General features: G+C 48.3%; 1 long non-coding RNA gene across 1 annotated transcript; it reads left to right on the top strand.

The window, feature by feature from the left end:
• Positions 1-16,952: 16,952 nt before the first annotated feature.
• On the top strand, positions 16,953-19,439 carry LOC311194685. The gene is made up of 3 exons (XR_014617460.1): positions 16,953-17,149; positions 17,373-17,488; positions 18,312-19,439. It is a non-coding gene; the product is annotated as an uncharacterized lncRNA (long non-coding RNA).
• The last annotated feature ends 2,980 nt before the right edge of the window (positions 19,440-22,419 follow it).

The following is a 22,419-nucleotide window of genomic DNA, read 5'->3' as shown; positions in this document are numbered from 1 at the left end:
GATTTTTCTCTTATTGCAGCAGATGTTGCACCGGGATCGTCGTGGCACCAGTGGTACCTTGCACAGGATGTTTCAGGTTTGAGAACTGTAGAAACTGGGTATCCAAGTGAAGTAATCAGTGAGTTACAGAGTAGTTTTTACAAGTTAGCTTCCTGCCTTTATGGAAGGGCTGGAAGAGCATGAGAGCGGCACAGTAGTTTTTTCCTAGATACTCCTTGTTGCCTGTGGACAGCACATTATTATGCTGGTATATTTTGATGACTGAAAATAGCATGTTTGAGTACACTGTGAAGTTCCTGTGGTTAGAATAGTTAACTGGTAACAGGAGACATTTATTTTTCATACACTGAAGCACAAAATGAAAATCTGCATCTTGCCTGAGCAATAATAGTAACAGGCACATGCTAGTGATGCAAATGTCAGCGTAACAGCACTTATTTAAACAAAACTAAGGGATTTCTACAAGCAGAGATTAAAGTCTCCTCTAAAAGATGAAGAAAACCAGAGTGCAAAAATATAACCTAATAATAGTGTCTCATAATCTCATCTAATCCTTGCGGTGCTATTTCCTATTGGTGCTGCTTGGGTTTATAAATAGGTTTGATTAGCTGGGAAGTCGCAGGAGAATGGTCTGGACAAAATTGTTGCTGCTTTTGCACTGTTTTGAAGACCTTATTTGATGGTGCAATACCAGCTGGAAAGTGGGGAAAGGCTAGGAGAAATACATGAACTGCTGCACGCTTTCTTTCCACGTGGAAATAACCTGTACCTTGTTTCTCTCACTGCTGAGAGAGCACTCAGGTGTTACCCTGTGTCGCTTTCTTAACTGACTTCTTGCACAGCCCTGCAGAGTTTGGATGAAACTTGGAAAAGGTAACGGGGAGAAAACAGGATGACCTTACTGCCTCTTTAAACAAACCCATTGACTGATGCTGTGAAAAGTTTATGGTGTGGATTTGTGTCACCTAAGATGAAACAAAGTAGCTGATAGTTATGTAAGGACTGTTACCCAGCTCTCTTCTGCCCAGCTGCATCCTGCTTTGTTATAAAGCAATAGAAGGGTGCAAGTGCCTCATGGTGAGCATTTTGCTCTCGTGACATGCCCTGGTTCTTTGAGATGCAGCTTTCAACCTGGACATCTTGCCTTTGTCATCTTTAATTAGGCCAGTAGCTTGTCAAAGTACTTATTTCTCCTGCCTGGAAGGTACAGGAAGCCTTTTAGCTGCAGTAGGAAGGAGCTCTGCCTGTGTTAATATATTCTGCTGAGCAGCTGACTGCAGCATAGACACTAGCAAGTATGAAAAAAAGTAGAAAAATTCAACTCTGAAGTGGGAAAGCCTGAGAAACTGTTCCTTTTCTCTATGATTACATTGTTATCCAGGAGCCCTGTGCCTCTCCAACGTGCAGATAAACCCTTTCCCCATCTGCTGGAATTTTGACCCAGTAATCCTCTTAGTTCAGACTTCTGCTGTGAGACTGGTTCTTTACAGGAGGTTCCCTGCTTTCCATCAGAAACCTCGGGAAGCAGCCAGCTCTTTCGAAAGGGGCTCATTCTCTCTGGACATGACATGTCCTTTCACACAAAAGCCTCTCAGGTACCTCTTGGACAACAAGTTTGGCGTGTGGAAACACACCACCACTGCACTGGTGATGTGTTTGCTGTTCTGGCAGTTTAATTAATTAAGAAGTGTTGGCTGTTTTAATGTTTCCTGCACCCCGTGAGTGAAAACGTTTTAATCACTTTTGTAGGTTTGATGCTGACTAAGCCTTTGCTAAGTGGTCCGCTTTAGCTTCCAAAAATGAGGCTTTTTGTGGATTACAAAGATGAAAAGAAGTCATTTTTTTTACACTGTCTTCTTTTGTAAATTGCTCTTTTAAAGTTACTTAAATGTGGAATTTTAGAAAGTGTTTTCTCAGCTTATATTGGCTTAACAATTACAATCACTTGAGTGAATTTAGCCTTATCCACAGTAATTTTTCAGTTGTGAGTCTAACATATAGTTTTTAACTCAAAGACAGTTCTTGCTATCGTCTTCCCAGCCTCCAAGTGTGAAAGAAGTACTTGGAATTGTTTCCATTTACCCAAATTACAAATATCAAGCCAAAGGAAAGAGATTGTGGATTGATTTGAACAGCTTCCAGCAAGGAAGAGTTTCTTTGCAAGCGCTGACTCCAGGCTGTGTGAATACCAGGTTTTCTGGCTGGTGGCAGGATATAGGACAAATTCTTTCAGAACAGTCACTGAAAGCAGTTCTTGGCTGTATAGTTTTGTTGTTCCAAGCATATCCTTCAGCTGTATCCTGGTTTCCAGTGGTTGATCTGGTGTTTCCTTTCTAGTGCCTTTTCCTCCAGCCACTTTCCTCCATGCTGGCTGTGCACCTTGGCATGGATTTCGTGGTGCAGCACAGCTGATGGCATTGGGAATGCCCACTGAAAGAAGCACTCATGATGTCCTGCGCCCTTCCCAGCAGCAGGTTTGGCTATAACTAGCCCAGCTCTGGGAGTTAACTGGCTAAACCTTCAGGAGGTTTCTTTCCTGCTGAGTAGCTGTGTTCCGTGCCAGGTGTGCCTGTGGAGCTGCCCTACTGGCTCTGGGAGTTCACTGAGTTGGTGTGGTCATGGCTTAGGGGGTGTCAGGGAAGGGTGAGCTCTTTGGCAGAGGTAAACATTGACTCGGGTTTCTTCTGAAAGCTTTCCCTAACCATGGAGAAAGAAGTGGAAGGTTTTCTGCTGGTGTAGCTGAACCAGCACGTGGAAGAGTCAGCCGTGCCTTGAGGGGGGAAGCAGAGGTGGAACAGGACAGATCCTGTATATGGCAGCAAGTTTTAGGCTGTGCCTTTTGAGCTGAGCTGAGCTGAGGAGTGTGTTAAACACGAGATGGTGACTCTCCAGTGAAGTCAGGGGTATTTATTTCTCAGCCAGTACCCACGGGGTCCTCAGTGTCAGCCCGTGTGAGTAGAGTGCTTTGGTCTAACAGCACTACGCTGCTAACCCAGCTTGCTGGGTGTGTTGGTTGTATAGAGATTGTTAGATGGGAAGGATTGAGAAGGTGATTTCTTCCTGATAACTGTTTTAATTTTTGCTATAAGAGGTATAACGCCTTACACTTGCGAAACCTGGGGAGGCTCTTCTAACGCTCAGGAGCTTGCCTGTGGCTTGGCTTGGAAGTGCTTCTTGGAGAGCAAGGTGACTAATACCTACTGTTGCCTTGTGATGCCCATTGACTTGAGCTGGGGTTTTTAATGCTTGTCTGGACACGAAAGACTTGAAGAAAAGCTGCAAACTGGTACTGATTACTAGCTTGTATCTTTAATTGCTTTAAAACAGTTCCTGGGCCTTCTGAGGAATTGCATAAGCTAAGTATTTGGAAAAAAAATCACATAAAATGAAATTAATCTATGCCAAAATAGTTCTCTGACACAAACTCTTTGCCTTAAAGAAAAAAAAAACCCCTTTAACAGGACTTGGTTTTTGGAGGCTTTTGGTGATTGTCTTTAAAGGGTATTTTTATGCTTTAAAAGCAAATAAATCTTGGTTTACTAGGCTGATACCTGGAAGAAATCAGTTATTGAAGTGGAAGCTTAACGTCAAAGTGGGATTTTTTTTTTTTGTCTGGGTTTTTTTTTCCATTAAGACTTTGTCTTGAAGAAATGAGAGGCAGCAGAGCCAGTTTACCAACAAGCATCATAACTTCATGTCTCTGGGTTATGTTGCAATTCTCTTGGGGAAGCAGTAGCACTCCTGCCGTTACTGCCAGTCCTGCAGTTGTATCTGTGTTCTGTTCTTCATTGCAAGTTAAATAAAATCTTAGAGAACAGTGGAAGGATTAACTACTGTGCTCTCCTTTTTTATATCCTGTGGCTGAGTTTGCTGAAATCTCATTTTTTACTGTTTCATGCTTTTCCTGTTCTTTGCAAGATACCTCACTTCAGAATCCAATGGTGGGAGTGAGGTGCCAGTCTCAGCCTGGTAATTTGGCCAGTAATTTTCTGAGGAGGGTTTTTTTGCTGTTGTGTTTTGGGTTTTTTTTTGTCAGGTGTAAAGATGTATGATCAACATTCTGTACAGGACATGTTCTTACAATAAGATTCATTACTGATCTTACGATAAATCCAGTTTTGGAGAATGTTTGTGGGTCCTGAAGGAGCGCTGGCCTTCCATAAAGGAAACAAACATCAGGGCTCTGGTAACAGCAGCCCCAGCCCTTCCACTCAGGTGTTCAGTACACTGCTTGTGCCTGGTGTTCATCACCCTGGTGTAATTTTGAGCTCTAGAATCCAGCTGCAGCTGTTGGCCCAGTGTTGGTCCTGATTTGTGTTTGCTGCCTGCAGCGTTGAGGTCTGTTTACTGGTACAGAATAAGGTAACTGAACCCAAACCATGTGAGCTTGCTGTCTCCTAGCCTTACTTGTCAGCTTAAAATAAACTGCTACTTGGACTGTGCTATATTTGTGAACAGAGGAGTATATCCCCGAGAAGATAAGGAAGGATCAAGCCAAAGTGTGGCTAAAACACGGATTGTTTATTGTCTGTCTTGTTTTTTCTTTCCTTGTTTTTCTCTCTCAGAAGTAACTGGGAAAAGCTGAAGTGCCAAAATCACAGTTGTGGAACCGAAAAGTGACCCCGGGCAGCTTGTGTGGTTCCAGCCTCACACCTGATAATGAGGTTATTGGGGGGGTTCTCCTGTCAGCAAGCAAGTTAATCTGTGTTGGTTTAAGGGAAACTGTAACTTTAGGCTCTGGAAGTTGTCTACTTGAAGATAGATCTTCCACTTTTTTCTTAAAGAAAACAATTTTATATTAACACAGCTTGAGTTACCACCCCTTTTCCATACCCCTTTTATTAGCCTGTGTGTGTCAAATCAGTAACTTGAGTGTTGGATTGAATTTTCTGTGGTGTTTCTCTTGGGACAGGCTGCTTTGGTGACTGGGAAAGGAAATGAGAATATTCTTCCTTTGGGGGGAAAAAAGAAAAGCAAAATACCTGCTGTCATTTTGAGAAGCCGTGGTGATCACTTACAGCTTCATGTTAGTGATGAAACAAGAGGCTTAAATAACAAGTGCAGAAGTAGTGGAGTGTTGGCTTACTGACTAAACATGTTTGTTCCTCTTCCCAGCAGTTCAGTGAATTGCCTTGGGATGAGGACGGTGTTCCTCTCTGGAACTTATGCTTGTGTTTATTGAACAGACACAAGCTTAGGCTAATGTAAAAAGCTCATGGTGTGATGGAACTGCAAAGCTTGGCCCAAACACATTTGTGTTCTTAAATCAGTCTTCTGAAAATGCCCAGGGAACATCCTTACATTGGGAGCCACTACGGTTAGATCAGCCTTGTGGGAGAATGTAGGGTACAGGTCAAACCTGCAGTACCCACAGTAGAGACATGTAACCCCACCCCAGCCTCCTGTATTGTGAAGAGTTCCACTGGTGATGGCTGAACTTCAGATCATCGTTTCAGGAACATACGTAAGCTTTGTAACAGCCCAGCTATGTCGAAGTGGCCAAGTACACCTCAGATGTACATTGCAGTGGCCTGTGTGATGGAAATCAGTTTAGAGAACAACTGTTTGGTCAGCAAGTTGACTCAACAGGCCTGTGAGTTTCAAGGAGGGTTGAGTGTCCAGCAGTTTGGGCTTCTGGTGAAGGATAGCCAACCCAGGCTCAAATACCACAGCAAATGGTCAGCTTCCAGAACAAACACAGGGGATCCTTAACCCAGTGAACTACAGGCACTCAGTCTAGGATGTGAAGGCTGTCTAAAGGAAAAAGGTCTGTCTAATCATGTAATGAGGGTGTATAAAGCCTCTTGGAGTCCCTGGTGAGTATTTATGGTGGGTTTGTAAAGGATTCAAGAAATGTGTGGTAGAACAGTGGAAATGCTAACTCAGCCTTGACCTGTCACAATGTGACCGGGCACTGCCCTAAAACCAAAGATTATTTCAGGTAAGAGGGAGATAAAATTCCCTGAGAAAAGAAGTTTTCTTAAGAGCAGTCCCACCAAGCACAGCACCCTCAGTGCTATCCACTGAGCCACAGTGTTCCCATATGGGATCACATCTTTGGCTAAACTTCTTTTCTTGGAGTCCTGTGTAGCCACAGCTGGTGGGATACGCATGGAGAATATACTGATCCTTATCTTGACTTGATCTGGCTGCCCTTACTCTATAGACCTGTTGGATATGATGTTGCTGCAAATAAAAAAGTTGGATGGGTATTAAAATATCCTTGTATGAGTTTAAATATACCTAATTGTAAAAGGATGAAAACATTTTGGGGTAAGGGGATGAATATTCAGGGAGAGCAGGAGCTGTCCTGCGCTGGATGAATAAGATGGGGAGGTTTCTGCACCTCTGACTGCCCCTGTTCTTATCACAAAGTAACAGCCGTGCATCTGTTTAGGTTATTTATGGTGCTTGTCTGGCTGATAATCAGGTTCCTGCCCGCTGTGTGCATTTAGATGGTGCTTTCCCAGGATCTCCACTGCAGCATAGTGGGACAGCAGACCCCTTCAGCAGGTCCCTGTCCCTCCAGTGATGCCTGTCTCTGCCTGGGGCCACGAACCATCAGTGTGCTCCACCAAGCTGTATTTTCCCAGGACCTAAAGGGGCTGAGTTTTCTTTTGGGTGCAGTTTGTTCACAGTTGCCTTGAGTGGATAGAGGCTTTTCTGTTGGGAGCTGAATGGTACTGCTGCTTTCGTAGTGGAGGCAGAGCACAGAGAATTAAAAGCAAAGACTGGAAAGTGTCATATCTAAGCTGTTGCTAAGGCCCTCGTCAACAATGAGCTCTAGAAGCTCTTCAGAACGGTTAACTGCTGTAACTGCAGCATGGCTAGGGACACCGCTGTCTGCTGGGACCTGCATCGCTGCATCACTTTGGATTCACTATGAATTAATTGTAGATAATATCAGTATGGACTCTGTCAGCTTAGACTGCTGGCATTTTGGTAGTGTCTTCAAATACTTTCTTCAGAAGGAAGAAAACCTTGTTTAGATGGCTAGAGAACGTTTATGGGCTCATTTTTGCTAAGGCAGAGGTGCTGTGGTGTTACACGTGCCCTTTGATGATGTGTAGGGCTGTGGGAGAGCATTTCTGTATGGATGAGCGACTCAAAATTGCGTGAGGGGTAGGTAGGGGGTGTTAGCATTGTATCAGTCCTGGGTTTTTTCATACAGGCTCATATACCTGAATGTCACTTCTCGTGTAGTTCTAATGTCGATGGACATGGTTAAAGACTTTCTTTATATCCACAGGTGAAACTGCTCTCTGAATGTGATAGCAAAATGACCACGCTTAAACTGAGAACATTTCACTAATCCATGGATATTGCCCTTTCACAAATCCTGTTTGATCTCTCGGAACTAAATAGGATTATTCTGCCTCTGGGACTTTCTCAAACCCCGAATCGGGAGTAGCTGCTGGCATGCAGCAGCAGCACCATGTATGCAGTTGTCTCTCTTAAGGCTTAGTCCTTTTGTAGGTAGATGCTGGGGAAAACTAAATCTGTGAATGCAGCACTGTCAGTCTGAAGACTTGAGTCTTTCTGAACTTTGGGACTTTACTGGACTTCAGGGCTGCCCTTTTCCTTGGTTATTTGCTGCCTCTCCTCCTGTACTTTTAAATTTTAGCACAACCTTCCTTTCACTTAGCCAGCAAAGTTTCTGAGTAAGCAGGATTATCTGAGCTTTTTCAAGTTGTTTAAATGTCCTTAATACATGTGACAATGACATTTGTTAATGGCAATTCTGGATTTGCATCACACGACTGATACGGAGGTGTAATGCGCAATGATCGCCGTGTCTTCGTTGGGAACACTCTCACCTCTGCAGAAGCTGTGTAGAGCAGGGGTTTTAAATCTGATTTTGGTCCCTGAACTTCTTTGCAAGTTGCACTGTGTAACTACAACAGTCAGGCCAGTGGTGAAACAGGCTGACGTGGCTGTGCAGAAGAGCTAATGGCTGTGGTTACAAGCTGGGGCTGCAGACTGGAAAAGGTTGAGAGCATTGACCTGGATGCTTGGGACAGTTGATGGTTTTGTGTGTAGTGCTAGAGATGACAGGAGTTTGCATTGAAATACACTTGGACACATAGAAAGAACAATTCCCAGAGGAGCTGGAGGAAGCTTTTTCCAGGGAAGAAATTACTTTGAGGCTTGTTTAATAAACTCCTTTTCAGCCTGTCTTTATCCCCCACTTTTTTTCCCCTTCCTTTCACAAGGTCTTATTAAATCTCTTCAGGCCTTATTATGCCAAACAGGTTTTTGTTGTTACACAACATCATCCAAGGTGCACTGGCAGATCAGCTGCTGTAGCTGGGGAGCTGGAAATGAGGGCTCGAGCTTTTTGAGGTGGTTAAGAAAGCAAGGTGTCACGTTTGAGTTGGGGATCTTGGGGAGTTGCTGAAGACAAACGCATTGTGGGGCTGAGCTCTGGTCAAACGTGCTGTGTTTTCAGCAGACTATGACTAAAATTCAAAAAGACTATACAGCTTTCAAAGGTATTGGAGATTTGGGGTAAATTGGCTCTTTGAAGGCCTTTGATCTTGAAGGGGTCCAGCTTTTAGTTGTTCCTTAAATCAGGTGATATAGGTGTGTTCCGAAAACCTGACAAGCTTTAAAGCTAAAGGAAGTCTGAAATGGGTGGTATGGATGGAAAAAACCCAAAATAAATCTGTTGGTTTGGAAGCAGAGAAGTGGCAGAACCCTTAGCAGGTGTTTAATGGAGCAGAGGCTTTGTGGGATGGAGCTAGAGCTGCCAGGCTCCACTGTGCTGGCAGGCAGGTGGAAAGCCAGCTCCAGGGGCACAGCCCCACGGAGCCACACCAGGGAGGTGGGTGAGCAGCGTGGCTGGAGCGAGGGCGCAAGTCACAGTTGCTTGTTGAGTATGTGTTATCTTGCCTGTGTACGTGGGGGGGTGTTGCAGCTGGGTTTGGGAGGCAGGAGGTTATTTCTCACTCCGTGGAGAACGCAGTAATTAATGAAGAGTGTGCTCACAAATAAAAAACCCGAGAGTGCCCTATGGTTGTATAAACACAGGCTAATTACTCAGAAGCACCCAAGTTGTCTGCCAGAAGGATGTGTTTTTCAGGACGTGACTCCAGATGGTTCTTTCTAAACCATATAAATACAGGCATTTTCAAACAAAGACGACTGTAAAATAAACTGAAAAACCCAAAACTTGAATTAAAAAAAAAATAAAATAGAAAACACACAAGTGCAGCTTAGTCAGATCAATTATCTGTATTCAAGAAGGAAAGCTTGCGCTGCACTCCGTACCTACACAGGCCTGTGCACCCCGGGGCCTGCCTGCGCTGCGTGCCGGGACACCCCGCCAGCTCCGGCCCCAGCGGAGCGCCGTGCCAGGGCAGCCTCGTGCCCCGCCGTCCCGTGCAGGCCTGCCAGCCACGTGCCCTCCCCTCTGCGAGTCCCTGCTTATCGTTCCATCTCGACAGCTGAGCTTTCCCCGCGTGCTCGGGCTCTCACAAGGCAGGGCCATGCTTTTCTATGTGGGAAATGTTTGGGTGTTGCGCCAGTTACGGTCTGTCAGGCGGCTGCTTTGGGCAAAGCCCAGCTTTGCTCAGGACGGTTCACGGGCAGGTTCCTGCGAGCCTGGCGCAGCCCGTGTGTGAGGCCCGGGCTGTGAGCGCAGGGCTGTGGTGTGTCGTGGCCAAGGAGGGCCGGCTGCGGTGCCTGGGCTTAGGTGGGTGGGAGCAGAGTGCACAAGTCCTGGAAAGAGTTTACTTAAGTGGTTAAAAAGCAGGAAAAATGATTGCTGAGATGTATAGAGCAGCCAATACCTAACACCTAGACTGCAGTACAGAATACAGAAGGCTCTGGCTCTTGGGTTGCTTGGTGTGAAACACCACTGGGTTTAGGTACATAGGAAAAGAAGGTTGGACATGGGCCACCATGCTGAGACAGGGTGAACTCAGTGAACGCTGTCCTGACAGATTTTAACCTGTGTGTCTCCAAGTGATTGTGCTGCTCAGTTGTCCCCAGTTTTCCAAAGGTTTTCTGTGTCTCAGCTCACCTTTTACTACAGTTTCAGTCAGAACGTTTTCTGCTCTTAGTAGCCAAGGACAAGCTGCAATTTTCATTGTGTTTTTTTCCTAAATGTGGTTGTATCTCTCACACAGCTGTGGATCACCGAGCTCTCTTGCCAGCTCCAGTTTGCTTGGACTTCTGGAGAACAACAACTAACCAAGTCTCTTAAGGCCTTACAACCTAAAGGTCTGTGGTCTGTCTATATGTGGGGAGTCTGTTCTGGGAAGATGAAGCATGAGGTCATTTGCAGGTGCAGGTGAGATACCTTTGTGCCTCGGTGTGACCCTTGGTACCGTGCTGGCAGAGCCCTGATGGGAAAAGCCTGGGTTGCTGTGTGGGGCTGGCTGTAATGTGCCCATGTAGCTGTTCATCAGGTTTAGAGTTTCAGATGGGAATGGGGGAGATTAGGAGAGAGCAACACACAAACCTCTTATCTCTGGGCAGCTTTTTGGTTCTTGTGACCGGTTTCCATAGCAGGGAGACACACAGCTTTGGCTAAACCTGTTAGTGTGACTTTGTTGTTGTGCTGAAGCAGTCCCTGCGTTTAGCAGCTGCGTTGGGTGGCACCAAACCCGCTGTTGCCAGACAGCGAGTGGGTGCTGTGCCGGGGAGTCTGTGCAGATGGGAACCTCTCTGGTGGCTGACAGGCAGCCAGTGGCTTTCCTGCCTCATCATGCACACCGGTGTGCTCTGCACCGCCCAGTGAACTGATGCACCACAGCAAATTAACTGGCTGGTTCTGAGGTGTTCCTGTGAAGCCTAATGCACCCCAGCACCATCGAGGGTAGAAAACAAGATTGCCTTCTGCAGGCAGGTGGGAGTTTGCATGTTACTAGTACCAAATAGAAGGGGAATTTGTGTTCTGAGCTGATGATCCCAGCGTTTGCTGGGATTCCTCTTGTCCAAAGCAAGTTAAGCAGTGGTTTCTTTTGCTGCCAGATCTACCAAGGTGATCCCACAAGTGTGCTTCCATGGAGTGTGATGGAGGCATGGGGCCTTGTGTACCATGTGTGCTCTTCCACTAGCAAAAGAAGTCATGTAATCCCAGTGCTGAGTAGATTATCATCTGTTCTGCAGCAAGCCCATGGCCGTTCTTTCTTTTTCTGAAAATCTGCCAACTCTGCACAAGGAGAGGTTTGCAGCTGCCATTTGGAGAAAGGTGGTGGCAGAGAAGGATTTCGGATGGTAGGAGTGAGGAATGTTTGTAGTCAAGACCTGATAACATTCCTCCCAGCAAATCCCAGGTGGCACTTTCTGAGGTGGAGGGGTAGCTGGAGCACGTGGTGTCCCCATGTGGGCTGTGGGCAGGCTGTGGAGCTGCAGCAGCACTGAGTGTCCCACGGGTACCAGGGCAGCAGGACCAACCGTCCTCCAGCCCAGGCACTTGTGTGCCTCACTGTGCACTCCTCCTTTGGCCCCGCTTTCTCTGCCAAAGTCAGTGCTGGGGTCTTCTTTCTGCCTGCAGTAAATTCTGCATCAAAGCGTGTGTGTGTGAGGTTACCAAGAGGTTTAATCTCTTTAAAGAAAAATGTTGCCATGTTTCTGTTTTGAGGAGCACGTGGCACCTTGTTTCTCTGTAACCTCCTTATTGCTTCCCCAGCCCTCTGTTTCAGGCCGCCGAGGTGTGGAATCACTCTGTCTGCCACTGCTCTTACCTGATAACAGTTAATCACCGCCTTTTCAAAACCAGCCTGCAATGTATTTTCCTTCTCCTGCTCCTCTGCTGGCCTGCTCTGTTCTCTTTCATTGTGATTTATAGCTTTACACGTGGGCATGTTAATGGAAAAACCTTGAAGGGATGGGTTGTGTATGCTCAGGCAGCTGCTGCAGGGGGAGCGTGCATTTAGCTGCCCAGATCTCCATGTATGTACCGCACGCTGGCTCACTGGAGCAAATGGGCTGTGCATTTAATTTACTAAATGGCTTTCCTAACCTGTAGCAGCGCTGCTTGTTTTGGCTAGAGCGTGTGCTCTGATGGGGGCTGTTGATTCAGCAGAAATAATGATAGTCAGGAGAGCTGATAAACTATTTCTGGAGCATTTGATCACATAAATTATTCAGCAACTGTTGCTGTTTCTTATCACATAATGTGTTTGACCCCTTGGAGGTTGGTGTGCTGCTGTGCAGAAGCTGTCTGAGGGGGCGTTTCTGCTTCACTCACCTTTGGTGCAGGTACAAAGGTTTCCCATGCTCCTCATGGGTGGCACAGGTTGGGAGGTGGGAGCCCAGAAGGTCTGGTAAAGGGTCAAAGTCCTCTTCAAACAATTTGTGGTTGGTGAGACTGTAGAGAGCCCCTGAGAGCCACTAACTGCATGTTAAAGATGTAACTGTTCATTTTTGCCCACCAGTTGGACACTGCCACTGTTGTGCCAGGAGAAGGGACGGTTGAACGTGCACTGGGTGGTGGCCTCAGGTGACCCAGCTGGCAGTGCACAGAGCTGGACTTGGGCCACCTCCAGGGCTGATGGAGCCATGGGGAGCAGTAGGAAACCTCCAGCAGAAGCCATTGGGTCCACTGTTTGGGGAGGGGAGGTCTGGCCATGTTGCAGCGTAGGGTCATGCACAGCTCTGCTGCAGCAAGCCAGCGTAGTAAGGTCTCAGGCACTCCAGGAGCTCATTCTTGCCCCCTGCCACGGTGGCTGTAGAAACTGGGAAATTCAGGTTCAGAAGCACGTGGTGCATCTTTTTGTTTGGGTGAAGAGATTGCGTGTCTCATGTTTTCCTACAGAGAGTCTGTTGGCTGGCTGATGTGACACATTCATACTCCTGTCAGAGTTTGTGGGGTTTTGTTTGCTTTCCGGGCCAGGTAAGTTATTCACTTGATACGTAGGTTGATTACAGGACTATAAACTTCTATGATACTGATAACTGGATTATATATCAAATACTGAGGCCTTGTGTCAAACTGCCCTTACGAAAGATCTTTTGTTATCTCCCACCTGCTGTTGTCCCTGTCAGCTGCCTGATTTGACATGGTGTCCCCATGGGAGCAGCCTTCTCCCCTCCCAGTGCTGGAGCTGGCTAGCTGGGGATGGGCACCTCCGAAACACCTCCTGATGCTGGCAGGCAGCTCGGGCGTTGGTCTTTGTAGAGGCAGGCAGTAACTGGGATGGGAATGTTGGGAGTGGCAGGGAAACCCCCAAGATTTGGGATTTTTTTTTCCCTAAAGAAATCTCTGTTGAATTGCACTTGAAAGAGTTGGCTTATTCCTTCTCTAGTAGTTTGCTGCTGGGAGGTACTTCTACCACATGAACACCTCTGGTGAAAATCCCAGTTTCCTTTTCCAAAGTGAAAGGAGGCCAGGCCTGCACGTTTGCCCAGGATGACAACTTACCTGTGCACAGACAATTTGCGTTGCAGATGTGGGTTCCTCACCAGTCAGGGGCTGGAAGGCTGGCTGCTCTCCACAGGCATTCTGCAGTCCCCACACCCATCCTTTCCTCTTGTGCACCACCTTGTCCCTCAGGCACCACAGCTTCTCCAGCAGCCTCTGTAGTATTTTAACCCACTGCTTCATGGGATGGTGAGTGGCCAAAGCAGCAAGTTAACCCCTGCTCCACCAGCCCAGCACTGTTTCCTTGGCCTTGAGATGCTTCCTAATTGGTGTCTGGTGGAAATGTTTGTTTCTACAGTACTTTAGCCGCAACCAATCCTTAAGCAGTCATTAAGGGGATATGGGCTCCACTTACATCCACGAAGAGAGGTTGTGTCAAGCAGAGAACATGAAGCCATGATGCTGGCCATGCTCTAGGGTGCTGTCCTTTGCCTGCAGAGTTTGGAAGGCACCACTGGCAGGATCACCTCCTTTAAGGCTGTTCTTCTCCACAGCCATCTATTTCACATGGAACAAGAGGGGAGAGGCTTCCCTTGAAGGGGTCTGTGATGTGCTGTGGTCTGAAGGCTCTGCTTCACTGCCTGGCTTGGGAGGACTCCTGGGGGACATGTTTGGCTGGGGACCTATGACACAGCCTGCTCCTCAGCCTGGTCAGTACCACTGCCAGTGCAGTGGGAAGCTGTGGGGTGAAGGACAGGGCTGTTCTTGCAGTGGGCTGGTGTGGGTGTAGTTTCATGGTGCGGGCACTTTGGTGGCAATGCTCCCCACCCCACCCTTGGCTTCTCGCCCCAGCTCCTGGAGCTGAGCGAACCTCCCTGTGGTGACGCAACTGCGCGTGGGACTCTGCGCCGGGCAGATCTGTGTGTAAAGCAAACACAACACTGATTTTATCTCTCTTGCTTTTAATATTATTGTTAAGACCTAGGTCTGCTCCTCAGCAAAGCCCTGTAAAAAGCTTTGCTGCTGAAAGCCTAAGATTCAGCCTAGTGTGAGGTGAGAAGGTGTCAGAGCTGCTTCCGCTGCCCAAGTGGGGTGAACTCCACCTCGCTGCAGAACCAGGAAGGATTTTCATCTTCTTAATGACTGATCATCCCCAGGTTAGCTGGACCTCATGGTAGGTGGACCTTGCAGTGAGAGTTTGAGGCAGTTGGTGCTGCTCTTACCACCCTGTGCACCAAGAATTCAGCAAACTGTTTGGGGAAGGAAGGGTTTAAAAGCCAAGAGTTCGGTGTCTCCTAGTGCCCCCTTAGTGCTGTAACCATGCCCCATGGCTCAGCCTGCTCTCAACCAGCATAGGGAGGACAAGGGGACTCTGTAGCCTGTGAGAAAGCTTCATGTCCCAAAGCATCACTCATGGTGCAGCTCGGTGCCGTTTTCTTTAGCAACAAAACCTTTGACAAAACAAACTGAGGCCACTTGACAAAACTATTCCTGCTCCAACAGCCTGGGCTTTCCTTCACAGTGCTTTCCTGTGGGCCCCAGGGTAGTGGGTGTGCTGAAATAATCAGAGCTTACTTAAAAACATTGGTTTAAAAAGAGGAAAATTTGTTACTGAACTAAACTCCCTCATTTGTGAGCTGTATGGTCCCTCAGCATCTCGTAACATAGTACAGCAGCACAGAGCATTCCTGGCCATGCAAGTGTGTGCCTGAGGAATCTGTCTCCACCCTGAAACCGGGGCAGGGGGGCACTGTATTTTTGGCAAAGGTTCCTTTGTGTATTTACATTTTCTGCTCAGACAAGTTGCCTGTAATGGTCACATCGGAGTCATCCAGCTTCCTTTCCCACCAGCCCTGTGGCAGTTCGGCAGTGCTGCGCAGGGATGCAGACCTGAGGCTGCTCATGTACCACTTTGGCACTTACCACGATCCTTCTGGATCTTTCCTCCTGCCAGTGAAGCGATGCTTAAATATCTGTCAAGCATTCCAGTTAATTGATAGGGTCCATTTGTTGTTAGTAGCTGAGGAGACTATGCTGGACCACCTCAGCACCCCTGTGGGGGGTGGTCCAGCATTACCTCTTTCCTACCCCTCAGTGCCAGGTCTCCCAACCCGCAGCATGGAGCGAGGGCAGTGGTTGCAGCAGTGATTCTCTTCTGGTTTGTCTGGCTTCTCTCATCTCTGAAAAGTTAGGGTGGCTCTGCAAGTGCCAATGGCTGCCTGAAGGCAAACGCCTGGGACAAAGCACAGCATGTGCAAAGGAGCAGCACGTGGCAGTAAGCAGTGAGTTGCAGTGGGTTAAAATAGCTGCTGCCCCTGGGGCTACTTGAGGATGGATGGTGGTAGGGACCTGGGCCACCTCCCTACAAACCCTCCTGCTGCACAGATATGCCAGGCAAATGAGTGTGCAGGCTCTTAAGTAGGATCTGGCATCTGTTGAGAAACCATGCCTGAGAAGAGACCTGCTGGCAAGAGTGAAATTTATAGGACAATGTGTGAAGGACGCAGGCAGACATCATTGTAGACAGCCAACATCAAAGCTCATGCACCAGAGGTATGTCATTGTTCTGGCTTGTGATTTTCTTCCAAGATACTAACTCTGCCCAGGATGTTATTTTTCTTTTATTTCAGTAGCTGAACGAACATCTCTCACAAGAATGTACTCAACTAGACAGAAAAGAGTTACCTCTCCAGAGCAATACTAATTTGGGCAGCTCTGGGCTTTTCATTGTCATAGTAAAGGGTCTTACATGGCACAAAACCAAGATGAAATCCACTGTCTTCTCCATCATTAATTTCAGCAATAAATGTTGAACCCAGAAAGGGCTGGGAGTCCTGGAATTCCTTCTGTGAAGCGCCGTGACGCTGCGAGGCCGTACCGGGTGGGTTACACACAGGTAACTTAACCCAGTAAGGGAAAACTGCCTGGAACACGAGAAGGTCACGTTGTGTTGCTTCTCCAGCCTCCCAAGCTCAGGCCTGCTGTGTGTCCCTGGAAGACCTAGGTGAAGCTAAAATTAAATCAGTCGGATAAACATTTATAGCAGACATGTTAGGATATAACCCTCAAGGGGGCTGATTGCTCTCTCCGTGCTCCGAAATGTGCCAAAGGGGAAACAGAGTGCTATAAATACAGTCGTGTTTAGCTAGGTCATTACCTTAGGGGTGTTTATGGTCCCTCTCTAGGGACTAGGGTTGCAGCAGTAAAAAAATTAGCAGGGAACCAAAAAGCCAGCAGTGGATGATCCCCCTGCAAACGATACTTCACTTGCACAATGACTCATGGTTACAGTAGCTATCAGGATTAAAGTCCTTGTATGTGCAAGTCACGGCAGCAACTGGTTCGTACAGGCTGGTCCGATCACCACGTGCAGACGGCGCTGGAGAAGCCTCGGCCATCGGCTCTCTCAGGTCTCTTGTGGTGGGGTGTTTTTAATTTCTTTTTCCTTACGTTAGAAAATAGAGCAGTGTGCCAGAGCACAGGCTTCAGGCAAGAATAACAACATTATGGTGTCAGTTTCCCACACCAATTTACTTAGACATCTTCCAAGGTATTTAACATCTGTGCACGAAGTGCAGCTTTCTGCAGTAAATGAGTTTCTTTGATTTGGTTTTGCTCTTTCCCTTTACAGGAGGAGAACTGGGCGAGCTGCTGAGTACATGCTTCCCCTGGAACGGGCAGCTCCAAGTTCAGCAGTACAGTGGGTAGAGTTTGCAAGAATTAAAACCAGCCTGCATATAACATCGAAGGACTGAACTTCCACAAACCCACAGTCCCCAGCTTCTGTGGGAAAAACTTTGAGGTCACTGTGCTGCTCCTTTGACCGACAAGTTCCTGGTATGTGACAGTCTTGCTGGGAAACATTTGGTTTATAATTTGGTCCGAGGGCCCCGTCGGAGGGAGCGGTGTGGGGCTGTGCCGCCCGCCCGCCGCTGCAGGAGCCTTGCTGCTGGCTGCCCAAGAGCTGTGCGAAGCCACGCTTGCCCTGCTCTCCGAGGGGAAGCCAGTGCACGTGCCAGGACTCTCAGGCCATAACTTGAGCCCACGTTACCTCCTTCAGGTCACTGTACATGCTAGGCCTTGGCAACCTGCCCCTCGAGTCCCCGCTTCTCTCCGGTGAGCGCCGAAGTGCGGTTCCTGCCCTGCAGCAGCCTTCACCACAGCGTAGCAGTTGGGGTAAGCGTGTATTGTCTATCCTACCCGTGACACCAAACTGAAATAGATCTGCCCAGCTGGCCCACACATAGTGTTTTGCTCTACGCAAACAGTACATGGGGTATATTTAGTGCCTTGGCTATGTTTAGTACACCGCTCCAAAACATCTAAGAGCCAAAAGGTCTGGGGTCGTGGGGACTCTGGCTTTGGAGAAGCGACAGGAGCTGAAACTTTCTCCTGGTCACCAGTGTTTGGGCTACATAAACAGCAAAGCATTGGTTCTGCTTGAGTTCATGTCATCATTGTGTGGCTAATTTGCAGCTCCTCTGTGACAAGAAGAACTCTGAAGGAGAAGGAATTAAATCCCTCTCCTTTGTTGCAAGCTGGATGTGGTAACAACAGTGTGGAAGAAGTGACACTGTGCTGCAAGATGTTCTCTGGCCTGGGGGCTTCAAGCAGTTGTCCCAATGTATCTGACCACACACAGACCTGGGACTGTCAGCGTGATGGAGAAGTACCCTGTAGCTGTGACCTGAGGCTGCCCTCACCTGGGAGGATAATTTCACTTCCCTCCTGTAAATCACACTTAGCACAAGTTTTAGTTAGTTTCATCATTCATCTTCACACCCAACTTCCTACACACGTTTTCCTCAGGCCTCCATTTCGGGTCTTTCTCTTGTGGTTGTGCATTGCTCTGCCGGATGGGTGGCTGCTGTCACTCCCCAAACACCTACTGAGCTCTGGAGATTTCATCACAGATCAGCCAGCAGCACGTGGTGGCACTAGATTATACGGAAACAAAATCCACTTTATTTCTCTCTGTTTCCTTTTTTTTTGCCTCCAGGTGGATCACTGAAAGCAGCCTCCTTCAACCAGACCTCTCTTTGAAGCCTCTGTGCATCTGGCAGATACGAGAGATTGAATGAGCATGTTATGATTTGGTTTTGACTTAATAGTTCATAATAGTGTGAGAGAGAAAAAAAATATCCAAACCAAAGCCTGCTACCCCTTCTTCACTGAGGAGCTTTCAGTTGTGTGCTTGACGACTGCATTTATCTGATCATGTAGAAGGCGACTGTTTTTTGTGAGATTTCCTTTAATGTCAAACCATAAAGCAGCCAGGAGTCTGGTCCCAGAAGACCTTACCCAGCACTGTCTGCCAGCTGCTGCAAACAGTGATTCCTCGCGAATAATTAAATCCCTGGAGAGCAGCGATAGCCCGGCTGCTAATATCACATTTAGATAAGGAGGAGGAACTGTGGGCGATGTGGGACAATTACTTTGAAGAATCTGCTGTCTCTCTAAAGCACTTTCACACTGAGGGCAGATGTCTTTCAAGTCTTCCTCTTGCCAATTAAATTTAGGACCAAAACTGCAGCTACTGTAGAGCTTCAGGAGGTCCAGCCCTTCATGGGCACATCAGCTTGTTGCTCCAATCATATTCTGGCATGGGGCAGGCTAAGGCCGTGGTCAGTGCCCCCGAAGCACCCCAGAGCTGGCAAGCTCTCCCTGCTCCTGGCTGCCTTTACCTGCAGGTGCCAGGGCCAGAGCTGGAGCCAAAGATGTCTGGGCACAGGCAGCCGGGTCCCACCCGCACTCAGGGCATCCCTGTGCTCAAAGCCTGTGGGCAACAGTGTGGAATAGGCTTCTCCAAGCAGGAACTCACACTTGCTTCTCACGTCAGGCGTGGAAACTTACTGGATGCCCCCTGAGCCTTCAGTCAGAATGGGGGTACTTAGCCCCCCTCTGCACATCAAACTGTTGTGCTGCAGAAGAGCCAAACACTCGCGGCTAATGGGAACTGAGGTAAGAGCTCAGCAATCATGGAAATGAAGCCTTCGATTGCACCCTTGGGAGTGAAAGGAGATGGCTTATCCTGCCACGAACCTTTAAAAGCCCTGGTAGTGCACTGGAAGTGGTTTGTAATAGCAGGATTTTGTTTGTTAATAAATTTCCCCATGCTTGTCCCATCACTAACTCAGCAGGCTCTCAGCTCGAGCCTTTGCTGCAAGGCTGCTGGTGCTGGAGCTGGGGAAAGGCAGCTTGTGCGTCAGGGATGTCGGTAGCATCCTGGTTCTGAAATGAAGCCACTTAACTCATCTTGGCCTGGGCGGGGGAGCAGAGGTGCCTGTTTACCCAGCAGCTTGTTTCCTTCTGGAGTGTAAGCTGTACCTAAAGAATAGCAGCTGTAATATTTTTAGGAGGGTAAGTTTAAAGAGAGTACACAGGAAAGAGGGACAGACTGACGGACTATATAAACACTAACAGGCAACTGCCTTGTGCTGGCAGGGAGAAGGAAAGTGTTTTACTGGATTTCCCTGATTGCCAAGGACAACCCAAACTGTGTGCCTGGCTATTTTATATGTAAAAAGCACAAAGGCAGAGATCTGGAAGGCAGAGGGCTTCTGGCATTCCTCAGCCTCACCCGGCCTTGTGCCCCTGGATGAGCTCCTGTTGGTCATGCAGCCTGGTGTGTGGTGGCAGTGTCCAGCCCGTGTCCCCTCCTGCCCTGCACTGCTGCCCTGTGCTGCAGACTCTGACTCCATCTGATGGAGCAAGCAGCTGCAGATGCACAGTGTCACCTCAAGCAGCTGTACAGTGTCACCCCAAGCCATCCCTCAGGCTTTTGGGGGCAGGAGGGGACATGTGTCTCTGTGCAAACGTGTCTGACTGCTGACCGGGGATGGAGCTGACCCAGATGGAGACCCAGGCGTGGTGTTCTCAGGGAGGGACTGGGGAGGGGGCTCAAGAGGGTAATGCATCTTTGCAGGGCTGCAGCCAGCTCTGCTGGAGCTCTTGGGCTGGATCCCAGGCAGGTTGCTCTCCCTCACTTCTGGCTCCTGCTGCTGCACTTTCTGTTCTTCAATTTTCCTGTAACTTGTTTCTCCTGGCTATTTCTGGTCTCTTTATCGCCTGCCATGCTCCCACTGCAGCCTGGCTGTTTGCCACAGAGGGTCCCTCACCTAACCATCACCCTGTTTGGGGACATGATGGAGACAGTTTGCTCTGGCAGAAGCAGAGTGTGCCGTTTGGTCTGCTGCAGCAGTGGGGTTTGTGCAACGTGAGGGCCGGCTGGCCTTCCTGCTGTCCATGGAGCACAGGATTGACCAGCAGTCGGTTTCTAATTGAGCTCTAGGACAAGATGTGCTGTGTGTTTCTGGGTAAGAGAAACATGCTGTGGGTGGTGGCAGTTCTGAAGCAGAAGGATAAAGTCACTTGCGGTGCTTACTGGCCTGAAGAGCACTGCCAGAGCCCACAGTACTTCTGTACTAATCACGCTTAATGCTGAGTGCACAGCGCTCTTCTTCAAAACACCTTGTAAACATGAAGTAGTTAATCAGCACAACAGCCCAGGGAGGGAGGAGAGACCAGGGAGAGATTGTTAAAAGCAGGGGGGGTTCTCGGGGGAGAGTTAAGTGTGTAAAATCAGTGATGATTTATTGCATGTCTGTTCAGCACAGGGGAGGAACCCAAAGTGAGACATAGGAGGTTGATGGGTGCCCTTCTTGCATGTTACCCAGGCAGGGAGGAGAGGATGCCCCGTTGCTGGAGGCCCAGCTATGCCCAGAGTGCAGAACCAGCAAGGACCTTCACAGGCTGCTGTTACCTCAGGGTGTTTGTGCACACTGGGGCTACGTTCTATGGTGTGCATCTAGAAAAGCCACAACATCAACAGGTCTGTTTGCCAAAGGAGGCTGCAGCTTCCTAGAATTCAGAAGCCTCTCTGACTTAGTAGAACCCACTGCTTAATGAGAAATAGCCAAAGTGTCCCGAATTTAGGACTGACCTAGGTATGACATCTTTATTTGAGGGGAATGAAGGCAGAGCAGGACTGGTGTTCCTGGAAGAGGTGGGAGTATTCAGTTATTTATGGCTAAGTTTCTTGAAAGAAATGAAATGGGACTATACCAGAATAACTCATGGCATCTGACCTGGCTTCCATCCTCTCCTGAAAACAGAAGGCTGAATGTGGCATCAGAAGTGGTGTTTCTGTTGTTAGTCTGTTTTGAATAAGTTTTGCTCTGAATAAGGGTTAGGAGGTTGGTGGCGTTTTCAGACCTGCTCATCCATTTGAAATACAAAGCAATGCTGCAGAGCCTTTCCAAGCCCAGGGCTGTGTCACAGCCACAAGTGGAAGTTGATGCCGATGCAGGACATGTCCTTGTTTCTCTTATGGCCATGTCTGTTACTGGGATCAACCTTAAACTCAGCTTGAGTCATCGCTTTGGCTGCAGCAACGCTGGTACCTTCTGGGCCAGGTTTAAGGTGAGACGTGCAGGTGAGAGCTCTCTGCCCTGTGCCACTGTCGGAGGTCAGGGTATGGTGCAGCGTGGCCCTGCCTGTGCCGGCACCGTGCCTGCTCTGCTGCTTGTAGGCAGAGGCTGCTGGCGGCATCATCTCTCTGAAAGGTGCCAGCATGGAAATGCACCATTGGGTATGGGGGTATGGAACAGGGGATCCTCCTGACCTCAGGGAAGTTCTGAAAAGTCACCTCTGGTGTGGAACAGAGAGGGAGTGAGGAGGGACCTACACAGGGGAGAGCTTGGTGTTTCACAGCTGATCTTGTCAGCTGGATTTGGTGCTGGCAAGTTCCTGTGTGCGAGTGTTATTGGTGAGTATTTGCAGTTACCCACGTGAGAGACGGCTCTTGCAGTCGAATAAAACTGAATTCTCTGAAGGCCCTTATCACGCCCATCACCTAACAAGCCCTTTGGCCCTGGGTCCTTTATGAAGGTGAAGGAAAGTAGCTTCCCACGTCCCCTGCGGTCGGAGTCGCGGTTGGAGGGAAATGCCGGCGTGGTTTGCTCGTGCAGTCATCGAAAGTCCAGAGCTTCTCGCCTTGGAGCAGATCCAAGAGCTCCTGTGCTTTACGCACAAACCCATCCTTGGAAGGACGTGCTGTTTCCTGATACTCCAGGAAAACAGTATCCTGGCCTGAGATGACCAGAAGT

This window comes from Gallinula chloropus (genome assembly GCF_964237585.1).
Source record: "Gallinula chloropus genome assembly, chromosome: 9".
NCBI classification, from domain to species: domain Eukaryota; kingdom Metazoa; phylum Chordata; class Aves; order Gruiformes; family Rallidae; genus Gallinula; species Gallinula chloropus.
The sequence above is the reverse complement of the archived record's forward strand: the minus strand, read 5'-3'. Positions and strand labels throughout refer to the sequence as shown.